This window comes from Panthera tigris, chromosome B3, assembly GCF_018350195.1.
Source record: "Panthera tigris isolate Pti1 chromosome B3, P.tigris_Pti1_mat1.1, whole genome shotgun sequence".
Lineage (NCBI taxonomy): Eukaryota > Metazoa > Chordata > Mammalia > Carnivora > Felidae > Panthera > Panthera tigris.
The window spans coordinates 29,640,667-29,658,103 of NC_056665.1; the positions used below are offsets into that span (position 1 = coordinate 29,640,667).

At 34.6% G+C, this 17,437-nt stretch overlaps 1 protein-coding gene across 7 annotated transcripts in view; it reads right to left on the reverse strand.

The window, feature by feature from the left end:
- SCAPER (S-phase cyclin A associated protein in the ER) overlaps positions 1-17,437 on the reverse strand; it is a 549,552-nt gene that overhangs the window by 338,295 nt on the left and 193,820 nt on the right. The gene's annotated exons all lie outside the window — the stretch shown is intronic.

The following is a 17,437-nucleotide window of genomic DNA, read 5'->3' on the forward strand; positions in this document are numbered from 1 at the left end:
GTGGGGAGGGAGCCTACTTATGGAGGCTATCGCAAAGTATTATAAGCAGTGGAGTGTAAAATCTGAACTTGTAGAAGTCTGCTACAGTGGAGGAATTGCCTGGCTTAAAGGTGCCCGAGTAGCAAAGCAGGGAGGAATACCAGGAGTGACAGCGTGGTCTGAGGACCCCCTCGGTCACAAAAAGGACAGGTGGGGCAAAGGTGCTGCACTATATCCAGGCACAGGAGCAGAATAAGGGCTGAGGGCAGCAAGCAGAGTTGTTGGTGTTCTGCTACATTTTGACATAAACCCTGAACTGCTACAGTCCTGCCACTGTTTTCCTCCCACAGGCCAGCAAAAGCATTCCAAGGCCCTCCCCCAGAAAAAAAGCAATGGTCCATGCCTCCAGAGTCCCTAAAATTTGGAGTTCTGAAACTCAGTCATGGGCCTGAGATAAAGAAGCTAGGACACAGGTAGAGTGAATGCAGGGTTCTGACAGAAACAGGGGTGACAAGAGGGGTGACTGTTCTTCTGTGAGGGTTCCCCTGAAGAGTAGGAGGCATTTATCTTTCAGCTCTGGGGCTAGAGAGGGGAGCACAGCCATATTCAACTCACCCATCAGCATGGAGAGCCCTCAGGGAGCAAAACTATATCAACTAGCAGAGGCCAGAGCCATTTACACCAAGCCCCACCCCCATGCCCTGAAGGCACATTTCCACTGCAACAAGTCAGCCTGAGAATCAGCACAACAGGCCTCTTCCCCAGAAAAACAGCATAAGCAACTTGCTTGCACCAAGTCTATGGATCAAAAAGTATACAAAGCTTGAGATCTAGGGGAAAAAAGATCTAGCTTGCTGTTTACTTTCACTACCCTTTGATCCAGCAATGGCACTATTAGGTATTTACCCAAAGGATACAAAAATACAGATTCAAAGGGGTATATGCACCCCAATGTTTATAGCAGCATTCTGAACAATAGCATATTATGGACAGCCCAAATGTCCATCAAATAATGAATGGGTAAAGTAGATGTGGGGTTTGTGTGTGTGTGTGAGACACACACACACACACACACACTTGAATATTAGCCAGCAAAAAGAATGAAATCTTGCCATTTACAATGACATTGATGGAGCTAGAAGGTATTATGCTAAGAGAGATAAGTCAAACAGAGAAAGATAATTACCATATGATTTCACTCACATGGAATTTAAACAACAAAACAGATGAACATAGGGGAAGGAAGGGTGGGGGAAGAAGATGAGAGAGGGAAACAAACCACAAGAAACTCTCAATGACAGAGAACAAACTGAGGGTTGTTGGAGGGAGGTGGGTGGGAGATGGGCTAGATGGGTGATTCGTATTAAGGAGGGCACTTGTGCTGAGTACTGGGTGTTGCATATAAATGATGAATCACTGAATTCTACTCCTGAAACCAATATTGTATTGTATGTTAACTAAAATTTAAAATAAATAAAATAAATAAAAAATACACACGGCATGTTGAAAACATATTTATTTCTGTTCCCTTCCAAAAAACCACAAGAAATGAATAGAATAGGCATAAACTCACAAAGACAAAAATAACAGGAAAAGAAACAATCATAAATTATGAGACATACAAAGAAGCATGACCAGGCTTTGAAAAAATCAGTCAACTAGGGGCACCTGGGTGGTTCAGTCAGTTAAGCATCAGACTTCAGCTCAGGTCACAATCTCAGTTTGTGAGTTCAAGACCAGCATTGGGCTCCACACTGACAGTGTGGAGCCTGCTTGGGATTCTCTCTCTCTCCCTCCCTCTCTCTGTCCCTCCCCCACTTATGCTTTCTCTTGTACTCTCTGAAAAATAGATAAACTTAAAAAAAAAAAAAGAAAAGAAAAGAAAAAGCAGTCAATTGAAACTGTCCCTGAATGAGGCCATATGCTGTATTTAGTAGACAAAGACTACAAAACAGCTGTTACAAATATGTTCAAAGAATTAAAAGAAAGTATGCCAAACTAAAGAAAAATATTATGGCAATGATTCAACAAATAGGGAATCTCAACAGAAAAATAGAAAGTTTTTTTAAAAACCTTTCCAATAAAAGAAACCAAGAATCCTTAAACAAATGGATGATTCCATATGAAATAGCTCCCAATGTCCAAAGCTGGAACAATTTGAGTAACAATATAAATAATACTGGTTTACAGCACAATGTATAATTTTATAATTATATATGTATATATATATGTATATATATAATATATATAAGTCCACACTGACGTTAAAAAAAAACATTTAAATGAATAAATAGGAGAGAATAGACAACTGTCCTGTACAGAAAAATTATAAACAATTAACGTAGGAATTCTTCCCTCAAGGAGGTAAAGAATAATTCCCCACCTTTTCAGCATGGCCTATGCTTAGTGGCTTGCTTCCACCGGGGACAGCATAGAGAAATTTTTAAAGTAACAATGGAGAAACCTGACAAACACTAGCTTAGCCAAGTGATCAAGGTTAATAAAATCAGTGATAAGTCCAATTGATAGCATGAACCTCTGACATGTTACAAATGGTAATTCACAGTCACGTCTGTGCTCTTCTTCCCCAAAAGCTATAACATCAATTTCACCATAAGAAGAGCATCAGACAAGTCCTACCTGAGGAACACTCTACAATATACCTGACCACTACCTAAAACTGTCAAGGTCATCAAAACCATGCAAAGTTTAAGAAACTGTGACAACTCAGAAGAGAAATGACAAATATCTGAACAAATAATGGCCAAACACTTCCCAAACTTGATATGTACAGAACAGAATAACCATGAAGACAATAAACCTAGACAAATCAGAATGAAACTGGTTACACACAGGCAGAAAATTCTGAGAGCAGGAAGAAAAAAACAACTCACCATATACAGAGGAAAAACCAATATGATTAATGGCTAACTTTTCATCAGAAAAAAACAGAAGTCAAAAAATTCAAACTACTGAAAACAAAAAAGAAAAAAAAACAAGAACTCTAAATAAATCTGCCAAAAATATCATTCAGAATGAAGGAAAACGCCAATGATACTTCAACAACAAAACTTTTTAAAAAAAACAAAATGAAGTCAAAATATTCCTAGATAAGTGAATACCAAGATAATTCAATGACAGCAAAACTCCCTTCGTAGAAAATACTGAAGAAAGGCCATCTAGCTAAAGAGAAATTATGCCAAAAAGTAACCTGAATCCATAAACAAAGAAAATGAAGTACACCAGAAATGGTAAATATGTTAATTAGTATAAAGGAACTTATAAATGTATTTTCTCTTTTATTCTAATTTCTTTGAAAAATGTGACACTACAGAAAGAGATAATTCTATCACTGGATTGTTGAGTTTACCACATGTATAGATATATGTGACAATGACAACACTAGAGGAAAAGGATATAGACCTATAGTGGAACAAAGTTACTCTATCTTACCAAAATTAAGTTCGTTTTAATCAAAAGTAGATTTTAATAATCTACTTCTTTACTTTGTATTGTAGTAAAGAGAGCAACCACTAAGCAAACAACTAAAATAATAGTTTTAAAAATCAAGAGAAAAATTTAAATACACTAAAAAAGTATTAAGAAAAAAAGCAGTAGTAAGAGAACAAAAAAAACTTGAGATGTATAGAAAACAAGGATCAAAATAGAAAATATAAATGTAATTATATCAATAATTATATTCAATGAGAATGGACAAAACACTTTCATGAAAAAGCAGAAACTAGCAGACTAGATCAAAAAGTAACTTCAACTTTATTTAGACCATAAGAGACACAGGTTAGATAAAAAAGACACAAAAGTATGAATGTAGAAGGACAGAAAAAGACATTTCATGTAAACTACAGTCATGGCTATATTTAAAATAGAAAAAAATTGACTTTATAGCAAGAAATATTTTTTTTTTAATGTGAAAGAGGAACATTTCATAATGATGGAAGGGTCAATACCCAAGGAAGATATTATATGCCCCTAACATTGAGACACCAAAATACACAAAGCAAAAATTGTCAAAACTGAGAATATAAATAGACAATTCAACAGTATTTCAAAAGTATATGGAAGTCAATGAAAGTGATAACACCACCACCCAAAACCTCTGGGATGCAGCAAAGGCAGTCATAAGAGGAAAGTATACAGCAATCTAGGCTTTCCTAAAGAAGGAAGAAAGGTCTCAGATACAGAACCTAACGTTACACCTTAAAGAGCTGGAAAAAGAATAGCAAATAAAACTCAAAACCGACAGAAGACAGGAAATAATAAAGATTAGAGCAGAAATTAATGCTATCAAAACCCAAAAAACAGAACACATCAATGAAACCAGAAGCTGGTTCTTTGCAAGAATTAACAAAATCGATAAACCACTAGCCAGTTTGATCGAAAAGAAAAAGGAAAGGACCCAAATAAATAAAATGAAGAATGAAAGAGGAGAGATCACAACCAACACAGCAGAAATAAAAACAATAATAAGAGAATATTATGAGAAATTATGTGCCAATAAAATGGGCAATCTGGAAGAAATGGACAAATTCCTAGAAACATATACACTACCAAAACTGAAACAGGAAGAAATAGAAAATTTGAACAGACCCATAACCAGTAAGGAAATCGAATTAGTAATCAAAAATCTGCCAAAAAACAAGAGTCCAGGGCCAGATGGCTTTCCAGGGGAATTCCATAACAGTCTATCAGAAATTAATAAAACTAGACAGAAAATCAGTAAGTATACAGAAGCCTAGACAAAACTACCAACTAACTTAACTGACATTTAAAGAATACTCCATCCTGGGTGCCTGAGTGGTTCAGTTCTTTAAGCATCAGATTCTTGATTTCAGTTCAGGTCATGATTTCACAGGTTCATGGGACTGAGCCCCACAGATCCGATTCTGCATTGACAGTGCAGAGCTTGCTTGGGATTCTCTCTCTCTCTCTCTCTCTCTCTCTCTCTCTCTCTCTCTTTCTCTGCCCCTCCCCCGCTCTCTCTCTCTCAAAATAAGTAAAACATTAAAAAAAAACAAAAACAAAAAACACTTGACCCAACAACAGCAGAACACAAACACTTTACAACAGCTTGTAGGACTTTCTCCAGAATAGTTTACATTCAAGGTCATAAAATAATCTCAATGAATTTAAAGGGACTAAAATTATACAAAGAATATTCCTCGACTACAAAAGATTTAATTATAAAACAACAGAAAATTGGGGATATATCACCAAATATTTGGAAACTAAGCATGATTCTAGATAATTCATGTATCAAAAAAATCTAAAAAATATTAGAAAGTATCTTTAATTAAAATTAACATATCAAAATTGATGGGATGAAGTTAAAGAAGTGCTGAGAAAAAACTTTATACCCTTAAATGTTTGAATTAGGAAAGTAGAAATAGGGGCACCTGGGTGGCTCAGTCAGTTAAGCATCCAACTTTGGCTCTGGTCATGAACTCACGGTTCATGAGTTCACGCCCTACCTAGGGCTCTCTGCGGACCCTGCTTCGGATCCTCCGTCTCCCTCTCCCTCTACCCCTCCCCCACTCACGCTTTCTCTCTCTCTCTAAAATCAACATTAAAAAATTTTTTTTTAATTTTTAAAATTTAAAAGGGAATGTAGAAATATATAAAATCTATCAACTAAAGATTCAACCTCATAAAAGTAGGAAAAGCAGAGCTAATGAAACCCAAAGTAAACAAAAATTAGGAATGAAAGAGACATCACTATAGATCATAGTGAAATTACTTATTAGAAATAATGAACTTTATAAATATATAAAAACAGAGAACTTAAATGGAAAGGTCAAATTCCTAATAAGACACAAATTATGAAAGCTGACTGAATAAGAAACAAAAAAATCCCAATAGACCATAAAATGCTAAATAGGTGATGGGTATTAAGGAGGGCACTTGTTGTGATGAGCACTGTGTGTTATATGTAAGTGATGAATCCCTTAACTAACCAGAATTTAATAAAACTTGAAACATGAAAAAAAAAATGAGTTGGTAATTTAAAATCTCCCCCAAAAGAAAAATCCAAGCCTAGACAGATTCTCTGGCAAATTATATTTAAAAAAATAATGCTGATCCTAACACAAACAGTTCCCCTAAATAGTGCAAGAAAAACCACTTCCATCATATTCTATGAGGAATGAAAACCAAAGACATCATGAGAAAATTATACACCAATATCCCTCATGTAAATATCCTTAACAAGAAATTAGGAACATATAAAAATGAGTATACACCATGACCAAGTAGGAATTAACTCAGGCATGCAAGGTTGGTTTAATATTGAAAATGAATTAATGTAATAACTACAACATACAAAAAAACTCTGCACAATCCTCCTAATGGATGTGCAAAAAGAAAAAAAGCGCATTTATTTAACAAAACTCAGTCCATTCATGCTAAAAAGCACTCAACAAACTAGAAATACAAGAGAATTTCCTCAATCTAATAATGGGGATTTAAGAAAAACCTACAACTAACATCATTGGTAACAGGGAAAGACTAAATGCCTCACTACTAAAATTACGAACAAAGTAAGTATATACAATATCACAGCCTCTACTAAAATTATACTGCTGGCATGTAGCCAGTGCAAAAGACAACGGAAAAAAAAAAGACATTCATACTAGAAAGCAAGAAGTATAACACTCGTAATTTCCAGATGATGTGAGTCTATATGTAAAACATCCTAAGGAAAAACAACAACAACAACAAAAAGAAAACACCATCAAAACTAGTAAGAAAACTGAGCAGGTAATAAAAAACAAAGTTGTAAAATGAAATATATAAAAAATTGATTGTCTTTCTGTATACTAGCAACAAATACTACCAAAAATAAAATAATTCCAATCACAATGACTTCAAGAAGAGTATTTAGAATACATTTAAGAAAAAAAGTGCAAGACCTACAAATTAGAACTATAACTAAAAACTATAAAACACTATTGAGATAAATTAAAGGAGATATAGAGATATCATATTCATGGATCAGAATATACAATATTGTAAAGATGGCAACTCTTCCCACAATGATCTATAGATTCAAGGCAATTCCTACCAAAATCCCTGCAAGCTATTTTGTAGAAACTGGCAAACCTAAAACTTACATGAAAATACAGTTTTGAAAGAGACAAAGTAAGAGAACTTACATAGCATGATTCCAAAACTTGCTATGAAGCCACAGTAATTGACAGTCTGGTACTGGCATAAGAATAGAAATATACATATGAATAGAACAGCACAGATCCATAAATAAACCCTTACATGTATGACTAATTGATCTTGAACAGGTGGCAAGGCAATAAATGGTGAAAGAATAGTCTTTCAACAAATGATGCTGTGATAGATATCCATATGCAAATAAATTTAGATCTTTGTTTCATACCATACATAAAAGTTACCTTAAAAGGAAAAGAATACATGAACAAACAAACAAAATCAGAATCAGACCTATTAATATAGAAAACTGATGGCTGCCAGAAGGGAGGGATATGGAGAGTTGGGCAAAATGGGTGAAGGCTATAGGGAGATACAGGTTTCCAGTTACGGAATGAATAAGTCATGGGAATAAAAGGCACAGCATAAGGAATACAGTCAATGATACTGTAATAGTGATGTAACAGGACAAATGGTAGCTACACGTGTGGCAAACAAAGCATAATGTATAAACTTGTCAAGTCACTAAGTTGTAGACCTGAAACTAATGTAACACTGTGTATCAACTACACTAAAAATAAAAGTCATTAAATTAAATAAAGTCACAAGAAAAATGGACTTATAGACCTAAATGTAAGTGCCAAACTGAAACACTTCTTGAAGAAAATATGTGAAAAATAATCTTTGTGATTTTGAGTTTGGCAAGATTTCTTAGATATGACACCAAAAGCTTCATACATAAAACAAGTTTGATATATTGGGTTTTATTAAAATTAAAACTTTTGCACTTCAAACAACTATTTAAAAGATAAAAAGATAAGCCACAAATTCTAAGTCATACCTGAAAGGATGGGAATCCAGAATATATAAAGAATTTTTACAATTCAATAATAATGAAGGACTCACTTGAAAAATGGGCAAAAGATATGAGTAGATGTTTTACCAAAGAAGATAGATGAATGGCTAATAAGCACATGCAAAGATGCTGAACATCAGTCATCAGAGAAATGCAAATTACAATCACAATGCAACAGCACAATATTCCAACTAGAAAGGCATACGTTTAAAAAACTGATCCACCAAGTGTTGTCAAGGCTTTGAAGAAACTGAAACTCCTTCACTACTAGTGGGTATTTAAAATGGTGTGACTAATTTTGGAAAAACATTTTGTAGTTTCTTAAAAAGTTAAACATACATCAACCCTATAACCCAGCCATCCATCTCCTAGCTATGTGCCCAAGAGAAATGAAAGCATATGTCCACAAAAAGTACTCATACACAAACATTCAGAAAAGCTTATTTATAATGACCAAAAAAGTGGAATAAACCCAAATTTCTATCAATAGAAAAATGCATAATTAGTATATGGATATATACTAATTAGCAATAAAAAAGAAGCTGTATGTACAAGTAACAATCTGAAGGAATCTCAAAATAATAATGCTGAGTAAAAGAAAGTGAAAGACAAAAGAGAAAGTAAATCATTGGCTGTCTGGAGAGGAGGGTAGAGGGAAGGAGAGATGGACTATCAAACAGCACGAGAAAATCTGGAGGGATGATGGTTATGTTCATTACCTTAATCATGCTGATGGTTTCAGAGATTACATATGTGAAAACTCATGAAATAGTACACTTTAATAAATGCAATTTTTCATATGTCAATTATATCACAATAAAATTGTAAAAAAATTTTCTTAAAAACTGTCTACTCCAATTTTAGACAACAATATAGAGCATCGAGAATATTCAAAATGCTAGTGAAAATGTAAACTGTACAACTATATTGCTAAACAATTTGGCAGTGTTTACTAATGCAGAACATTTGCAATAACCCAGAGACCAGCAACCTCATTCCTAGGCATAAAACCAATTAGGCTAAAAAGTGCAAGAAGCTTGTATAGTGATTATTATTAAGGTTGAAGAAGGGGTGGTAATTTGGAAGATACATGGGAGGGATCCTGTGGTGCTGCTAAATATTCCATATTTTGACCAGGTTAGAGGATACAGGGGCATGGTGACAATTCACCAAGCTGCAGATTTATTCATTTGTGTATTATTCTGTTTATGTTATAGTTCAGAAAAATGTTTATTAATTAAAAAAATATAGGGTTATCTCACCCTTTAAGTTAAAAACCATACTTATATGAATAAATTCCTATACTACATCAAAACCAAGTTGGGTTTATCCCAGGAATGCAGGCTTGATTAAATATTAAAAAATTAATCATCACATTAGATCAGATTAAAGGAGATATTTTACATGAACATATCTATATAAGGAGATAAAACATTTGATAAATTCAACTCCATGATTTTAAAAAACATACAACCTTGTTTTCAAGAGTAGAATTTAATGATTCATCACTTACATATAACACCCAGTGCTCATCACAAGTGCACTTTTCAATACCCATCACCTATTTAACACACCTCCCCCACACCCACTTCCCTCCATCAATCGTCACTTTGCTCTCGGTAGTTAAGAGTCACTTTTGGTTTGCTTCCCTCTTTTTTTCTTTTCCCTTCCCCTACATTCATCTGTTTTGTTTCTTAAATTCCACATGTGAGAGAAATCACATAGTTTTGGTCTTCTTCTGACTGATTTCATTTAGCATTATACCCTCTAGGTCCATTCTTGTTGCTCCAATGGCAATATGTCATACTTTCTTACGGCTGAGTCATATTCAATATGTATGTGTGTGTGCACATGCGCACACACACATGTGCATCACATCTTCATTATCCATTCATCTATCAATGGACTATTGAGTTGATTCCATAAATCTTCACTATTATAAGTAACACTGCCATAAACACAAGGGTGTATAAATCTTTTCAAATTAGTGTATTTATTTTCTTTGGGTAAATCATCTGCAGAATTACTAGATCATATACTATTTCTATTTTTCAATTTTTGATAGAAATCTCTATATTGTTTTTCATAATGTATGTACCAATTTACATACCTGCCAACAGTGCATTGGAGTTCTTTTTTCTCCACATCCTCACCAAAACTTATTTCTTATCTTTTTGATTCTAGCCATTCTCACAGGTTTAAGGTAATATCTGTGGCTTTGATTTGCATTTCCCAGATGATTAGTGAGGTTGAGCAGCTTTTCATATGTCTGTTGGCCATCTATATATGTCTTCTTTGGAAAAATATCTATTCAGGTCTTCTGCCCATTTTTAATTGGATTACTTGTTTTTTTCTTGTGTTGACTTGTATAAGTTCTTTATATGTTTTGGATATTAATCCCTTATTGGATATATTCTTTGCAATTATCTTCTCCCAATCTGTAGGCTGCCTTGTCATTTTGTTGATGGTTGCCTTTGCTGTGCAAAATCTTTATATTTTGGTATAGTTCCAATAATTTGATTTTGCGTTTGTTTCCCTTACCTGAGAAGACCTATCTAGAAAAAATGTTTCTATGGCTGATGTCAAAGAAATTACTGCCTATGTTCCTTCTAGGAGTTTTATGCCTTCAGTCTCACATTTAGGTCTTTAATCCATTTTAAGTTTATTTTTCTGTATGGTGTAAGAAGGTGGTCCAATTTCATTGCTTTCCATGTAGCTCTTCAGTTTTCCCAGCACCATTTGTTGAAAAGATGGTCTTTTTCCCATTATATATTCTTGCCTTCTTTGTCATAGATTAGTTGACCATATAAACATGGGTTTATTTCTGGGATCTCTATTCTGTCCCATTGATCTATGTGTTTATTTTTGTGCCAGTACTATACTATTTTGATTACTACAGCTTTGTAAGACATATTGAAATCTGGGATTGTGAAACCTCCATCTTTGTTCTTTCTCAAGATTGCTATGGCAGCCCTAGGTCTAAATCAATGGTATTTCTAAACACCAGCAACATACATGTTTAAAAAAAATTTTTTTTAAGGAGATTTTATTTATAACAGCATAACAAAAATAAACTAACAAAAATAAATTTCAAAAAATGTTAACACACATATAATTAAAAATAAACTAATGAGGTAAAAGGCTTGTAAACTGAAATGTGCAACTTTGCTGAAAGAAAATACAAACACAAAAATATTTTTAAAAACCTTATATTCATTAATCAGAAGACTTAATATTTTTAAGATGTCAGTACTATCTAAAGCAAGTCACAGATTCAATGGAATCTCTACCAAAATCTCAATGATTTCTTTTGCAGAAATGGGGGGAAAAATCTATCCTAAAATTCACATGGGACCCTGAATACCCTAAACAATCTTGAACAATAACAAAGCCAAAAGATCCCTGATTTCAAAACTTATTACAAACCTACAGTACTGGTATAAAGACTTATACAACAGTGGAACAGAATAGAAGGCCAATACATAAACCCTCAAATATATGATCAAATGATTTTTGATAAGGGTGCCAAGGGAAGACCATCGAATGAGGAAATGACAATTTTTTCAACAAATGATACTGGGAAAAGATATTCACATGCAAAAGAATGAAGTTAGACCCCCACCTTATAACATATACAATAATTAATTCAAAATGGATTGAAGACCTAAACATAAACCTAAAACTAAAACTCCTAGAAGAAAGCATATGGAGCAGAGAGTTTGGCAATGGTTTCATGGGTATGACACCAAATGTACATGCAACAAAAGAAAACACAGACAAATTGGAATACATCAAAATTTAAAATTTTTTAACAAGAACATAGTGAAAAGGCAATCCACAGAATGGGAGAAAATATTTGCAAATCAAATGTCTGATAAGGGTCAATATTCAAAATATATAAAGACACTTCTACAACTCAACAAGAAAAAAAAAAACCTGATTAAAAACCAGGCAAAGATTTTGAATAGACATTTCTCCAAAGATGATATATAAATGTACATTAAGTACAAGAAAAGGTAGTCAACCTCACTTATCATTAGGGGAATGCAAATCAAAACTACAATTAAGATGCCACCTCACAACCCATTAGGATGGCTACTATCTCCCCCAAAAAGAAGAAAAAAAGTCAAAAGTAAAAAAAGCAAAGCTGATGATATGGAGAAATTAGAACTCTAGTGCCAGTGGAAATGTAAAATGGAGCAGCCACTACAGAAACAAAGTATGCTGTTCCACAAAAAAATGAAAGATAAATTTATCATATGATCCAACAATTCCACTTCTGGCTACCTATATACCCCAAAAAATTAAAAATAGGGACCCGAACAGATATTTATATACCCACATGTACAGCAGTTTTATTCACAACAGCCCAAAGGAGAAGCTATCCAGGTGTCCCTTGACAGATGAATGGATAAACAAAATATAGTGTATACACACAATGCAATATTATTCAGCCCTAGAAAGGGAGGATATTCTGACACATGCTACAACATGGAAAAACCTTAAAGACATCACAAAAGACAAATAGCATATGATTCCATTTATATGAGGTGCCTAGAGTAGTCACATTCATAGACAGAAAGTAGAATGGTGGTTGTCATGGGCTTGGTGGCAGGAGGGGACGGTTGTGAAATATAAAGCTATTACTTAATGGATACTGAGTTTCAGTTTTGAGAGATGAAAAGTGTTATGAACATGGACAGTGTTGATGGTAAGCACAACAATGGGAAGGTACTTAGTGCCAATGAACTGCAAATTTTAAAATTATTTAAATAGTAAATTTTATGTTATGTATATTTCACTACAATAAAAATATGCACAAAAACTGTTTATAAAAAGGTTATAAGGATTATAATATGTAATTTGTAGTACATAAATATGTAATTTATAATAGAAGTTTTATAACCTTTTTAATAAACAGCTTTTGTACATATTTCTATTGTAGTGAAATATATATAATATTTACTTTTTTTAAAGTTTAGTTATTTATTTTGAGAGAGACAGAGGGCAAGTGGGGAAGGGGCAGAGAGAAAATTCAAAGCAGGCTTCGCAGCACCAGTGCAGAGGCCGAAGCGGGGCTTAAACTCATGAACTGCAAGATCATGACCTGAGCCGAAGTCTGATACTTAACCAACTGAGCCACGGCAGGCACCCCATAAAGTTTACTATTTTAATCATTTTAAAAGTTACAGTTCATGTAAAGATATTTCTGAAGATCTAAACAAATAGAAGAAACATTTAGTAGTATGTTCATAAACCTCGAAGGATCAATTTAAAATATATCAATCTCCCCGCATTACTTTATAGATTCAATACAATGCCAAAGATTAGAGCACAAATAAAAGAAATAGAAACTAAAAAAACAATAGAACAGATCAATGAAGCCAGGAGCTGGTTCCATGAATTAATTAATAAATTGATAAATCTCTAGCCAGACTTCTCAAAAAGAGAAGAGAAAGGACCCAAATAAATAAAATCACAAATGAAGAGAGGAGAAGTAACAACCAACACCACAGAGATACAAACACTTATAAGAGAATATTATGAAAAATTGTATGCCAACAAATTGGACAACCTGGAAAAAATAAATAAATTGCTAGAAACATATAAACTACCAAAACTGAAAAAGGAAGAAACAGAAATGTTGAACAATCAGCAAACAGACCAAATCAGTAATCAAAATTATCCCAATTATCCCAAAACAAAAGTACAAAATTATCCCAAACAAAAGTACATGGGCTGATGGCTTCACAGGGGAATTCCAAAAAACATTTAAAAAAATTTTTTTAATGTTATTTATTTTTGAGACAGAGACAGATGTGAGTGAGGGAGGGCAGAGGCAGAGAGGGAGACACAGAATCTGAAGCAGGCTCCAGGCTCTGAGTTGTCAGCACAGAGCCTGATGTGGGGCTTGAACTCATGAGCCATGAGATCATGACCTGAGCCGAAGTCGGATGCCCAACTGACCGAGTCATCTGGGCGTCCCCAAAAAACATTTAAAGAAGAGTTAATACCTATTCTTCTCAAACTATTCCAAAAAATAGAAATGGAAGAAAAACTTCCAAATTCAATCTATGAGACCAGCATTACCCTGATACCAAAACCAGACAAAGACTCCACTAAAAAAGAAAACTACAGGCCAAGGTCCTTGATGAACATGGAACCAAAAATTCTCAGTAAAATACAAGCAAATTAAATCCAACAGTACATTAAAAGAATCATTTACCATGATCAAGTAGGATATATTCCTGGGTTGTAAGGGTGGTTCAGTATTTGCAAATCAATCACCATGATACACCACATGAATAAAGAAAGGAAAAGAACCAGGTGATCCTTTTAATGGATGAGAAAAAGCACTTGACAAAGTATAACATCTATTATTGATAAAAATCCTCAAAAAAGTAGGTTTATGGGGAACATACCTCAACATAATAAAAGCCACATACAAAAAACCCAGAGCTAATATCATCCTCAATGGGGAAAAGCAGAGCTTTTCCTCTATAGTCAAGAACAAGACAGGGATGTCCACTTTCACCACTGTTACTTAACATAGTACTGGAAGTCCTAGCCATATTGATCAGACAACAAAAAGAAATAAAGGCATCCAAATTGGCAAGGAAGAAGTCAAACCTTTCATTATTTGCAGATGACATGATACTCTACACAGAAAACCAAAAAGACTTCACCAAAAAATTGCTAGAACTGAAAGATGAACTCAGTAATGTCACACGATACCAAACAAACATACAGAAATCTACTGCATTTCTATACACCAATAATGAATCAACAGAGAAATCAAGGAATTAATCACATTTACAACTGCATCAAATACCATAAGATATCTAAGAATAACCCTAACCAAACAGGGGAAAGATCTGCACTCTGAAAAGTATAAAATACTGATGAAAGAAATAGGAGAGAACACAAAGAAAGAGAAAAACATTCCATGTTCATGGATTGGAAAAACAAATATTGTTAAAATGTCTATAGTACCCAGAGCAATCCACACATTTACTGCAACCTCTATCAAAATACCACCAGCATTTTTCACAGAGCTAGAGCAAACAATCCTGATATTTGCAAGGAACTGCTAAAGACCCCGAAAAACCAAAATAATCTTGACAAAGAAATGCAAAGCCGGAGGCATCATAATTCTGATCTTCAAGTTATATTACAAAGTTGTAGTGATTAAGACAGTATGGTACTGGCACAAAAACAGACACACAGATCAACAGAACAGAAAAGAAAACCTAGAAATAAACCCTCAAATATATTGTCAACTAATCTTCAACAAAGCATAAAAGAGTATCCAATGGAAAAAAGACAGTCTCTTCAGTGTTGGAAGAACTGGACAGCAACATGCAGAAGAATGAAACTGTACCACTTTCTTATACCATACAGAAAAATAAATTCAAAATGAATGAAAGATCTAAATGTGAGACAGGAGGGGGTGCCTGGATGGCTCAGCCAGTTAAGCATCTGATTTTGGCTTGGGTCATAAACTCGCAGTTTGTGAGTTCGAGCCCAGCGTTGGGCTCTGTGCTGACAGCTCAGAGCCTGGAGCCCGTTTCGTATTCTGTGTCTACCTCTCTCTCTGCCCAACCCACTCGCCTTCTGTCTCTGTCTCTCTCAAAAATAAATAAACATTAAAAAATAAATTAAAAAATAAATAAGTAAATAAATGTGAGACAGGAAACCACCAAAATCCTACAGGAGAAAACAGGCAACAACCTCTCTGACCAAGGGCAGCAACTTCTCACTTGACATGTCTCCAGAGGCAAGGGAAACAAAAGCAAAAATAAACTACTGAGACTTCATCAAAATAAAAACCTTCTGTACAGTGAAGGAAACAATGAACCTGTGGAATGGGAGAAGATATTTGTAAATGACATATCAGATAAAGGGTTAGTATCCAAAATCTAAAAAGAACTTATAAAATTCAATACTCAAAAAACAAATAATCTAGTTAAAAATGGGCATAAGATATGAATAGATATTTTTCCAAAGAAGACATCCAGAAAGCTAACAGATGCATGAAAAAATGCTCAACATCACTCATCATCAGGGAAATACAATCAAAACTACAATGAGATATCACCTCACACCTATCAGAAAGGCTAAAATTAACACAGGTATTTGCGAGGATGTAGAGAAAGTGGAACCGTCTTACTTTGTTTATGGGAATACAAACGGTTGCAGCCACTGTGGAAGATTGTATGGAGGTTTCTCAAAAAATTAAAAATATACCTATCCTACAATCTAGAAATTACACTATTAGATATTTACCCAAAGAAAACAAAAATACTAATTCAAAGGGATACATGCACCTCAATGTTTACAGCAGCATCAACAATAGCCAAATTATGAAAAGAGCCCAATTATACATCAACTGATGAGTAGATAAAGAATATGTGGTGAATATATATAATGGAATTGTTACTCAGCCATAAAAAAGAATGAAATCTTGCCATTTGCAAGGAAAACCAAGAAAAAGACTCTTAAGTATAGAGAACTGATGGTTATAGAAGGGGAGGAGGGAGGGAGTTGGTTAAACAGGTGATGGGGATTAAAGAGGGCACGTGTGATGAACACTGGGTGTTGTATATAAGTGTTGCATCAGTAAATCCTGTATCTAAAAGTTAAAAAAAAAAACACAAGAAAATGTTTATAATTTCTTTTTTTTTTTAATTTAGAATTGAGCAAGCTGATTCTAACAATGTAAATGCAAAAGGGCCATGACAGTCCTAATAATTAAAAAAAACATAAAGGACAGTAATAGACACCAAGAATTATTGTAAATCTTTAGAATTAAGGCTAGAGACAGACAAAGTGATCACTTGACCAGAATATAGAGTCTATAGGAGGGGCCAAGACGGTGGAGCAACATGGACCTTTTTTTTTTTGCTTCTCTCCTCCCAGAAATGCAGCTAGATCAACACCAAACCATCCTGCACACCTAGAAAACTGATTTGAGGATTAACATAACAATCTGCACAACCTGAACCACAGAATTCGGCAGGTATGTGGTGTGGAGAAGTGAACTAGGGGAGAGAGAAACCACAGAGCTGTTTTTGCTTGTGTAGAGAGGATGGAGATGGGAGGGGAGTACAGGAAAAGTACTCCCACCCCCTGCCGAAAGCAGCTGGAGAGAAAAAGAAAGAGTAGACTAAACAAAAAAGGGAGAAAAGAGAAAGGGACTACAAGGGATTGAAAAAAGGGAGAAAGGAGAGAATTTAAATTCCATTAAGACACTGGTGAAGTTCCGGCGGGACAGGGCAAATCCTCAGAAGCAGACAACAAAGACAAAGGGGTCCTCAGGCCACAGGGAGAGAGGCAATTTCCCAGCTGACAGGACATTTGGTAGAGGCTGTGCAGCCTCCCCACAGGCAAAGGTCCCAGCAGACCCCAGAGAACAGCCACATTCGC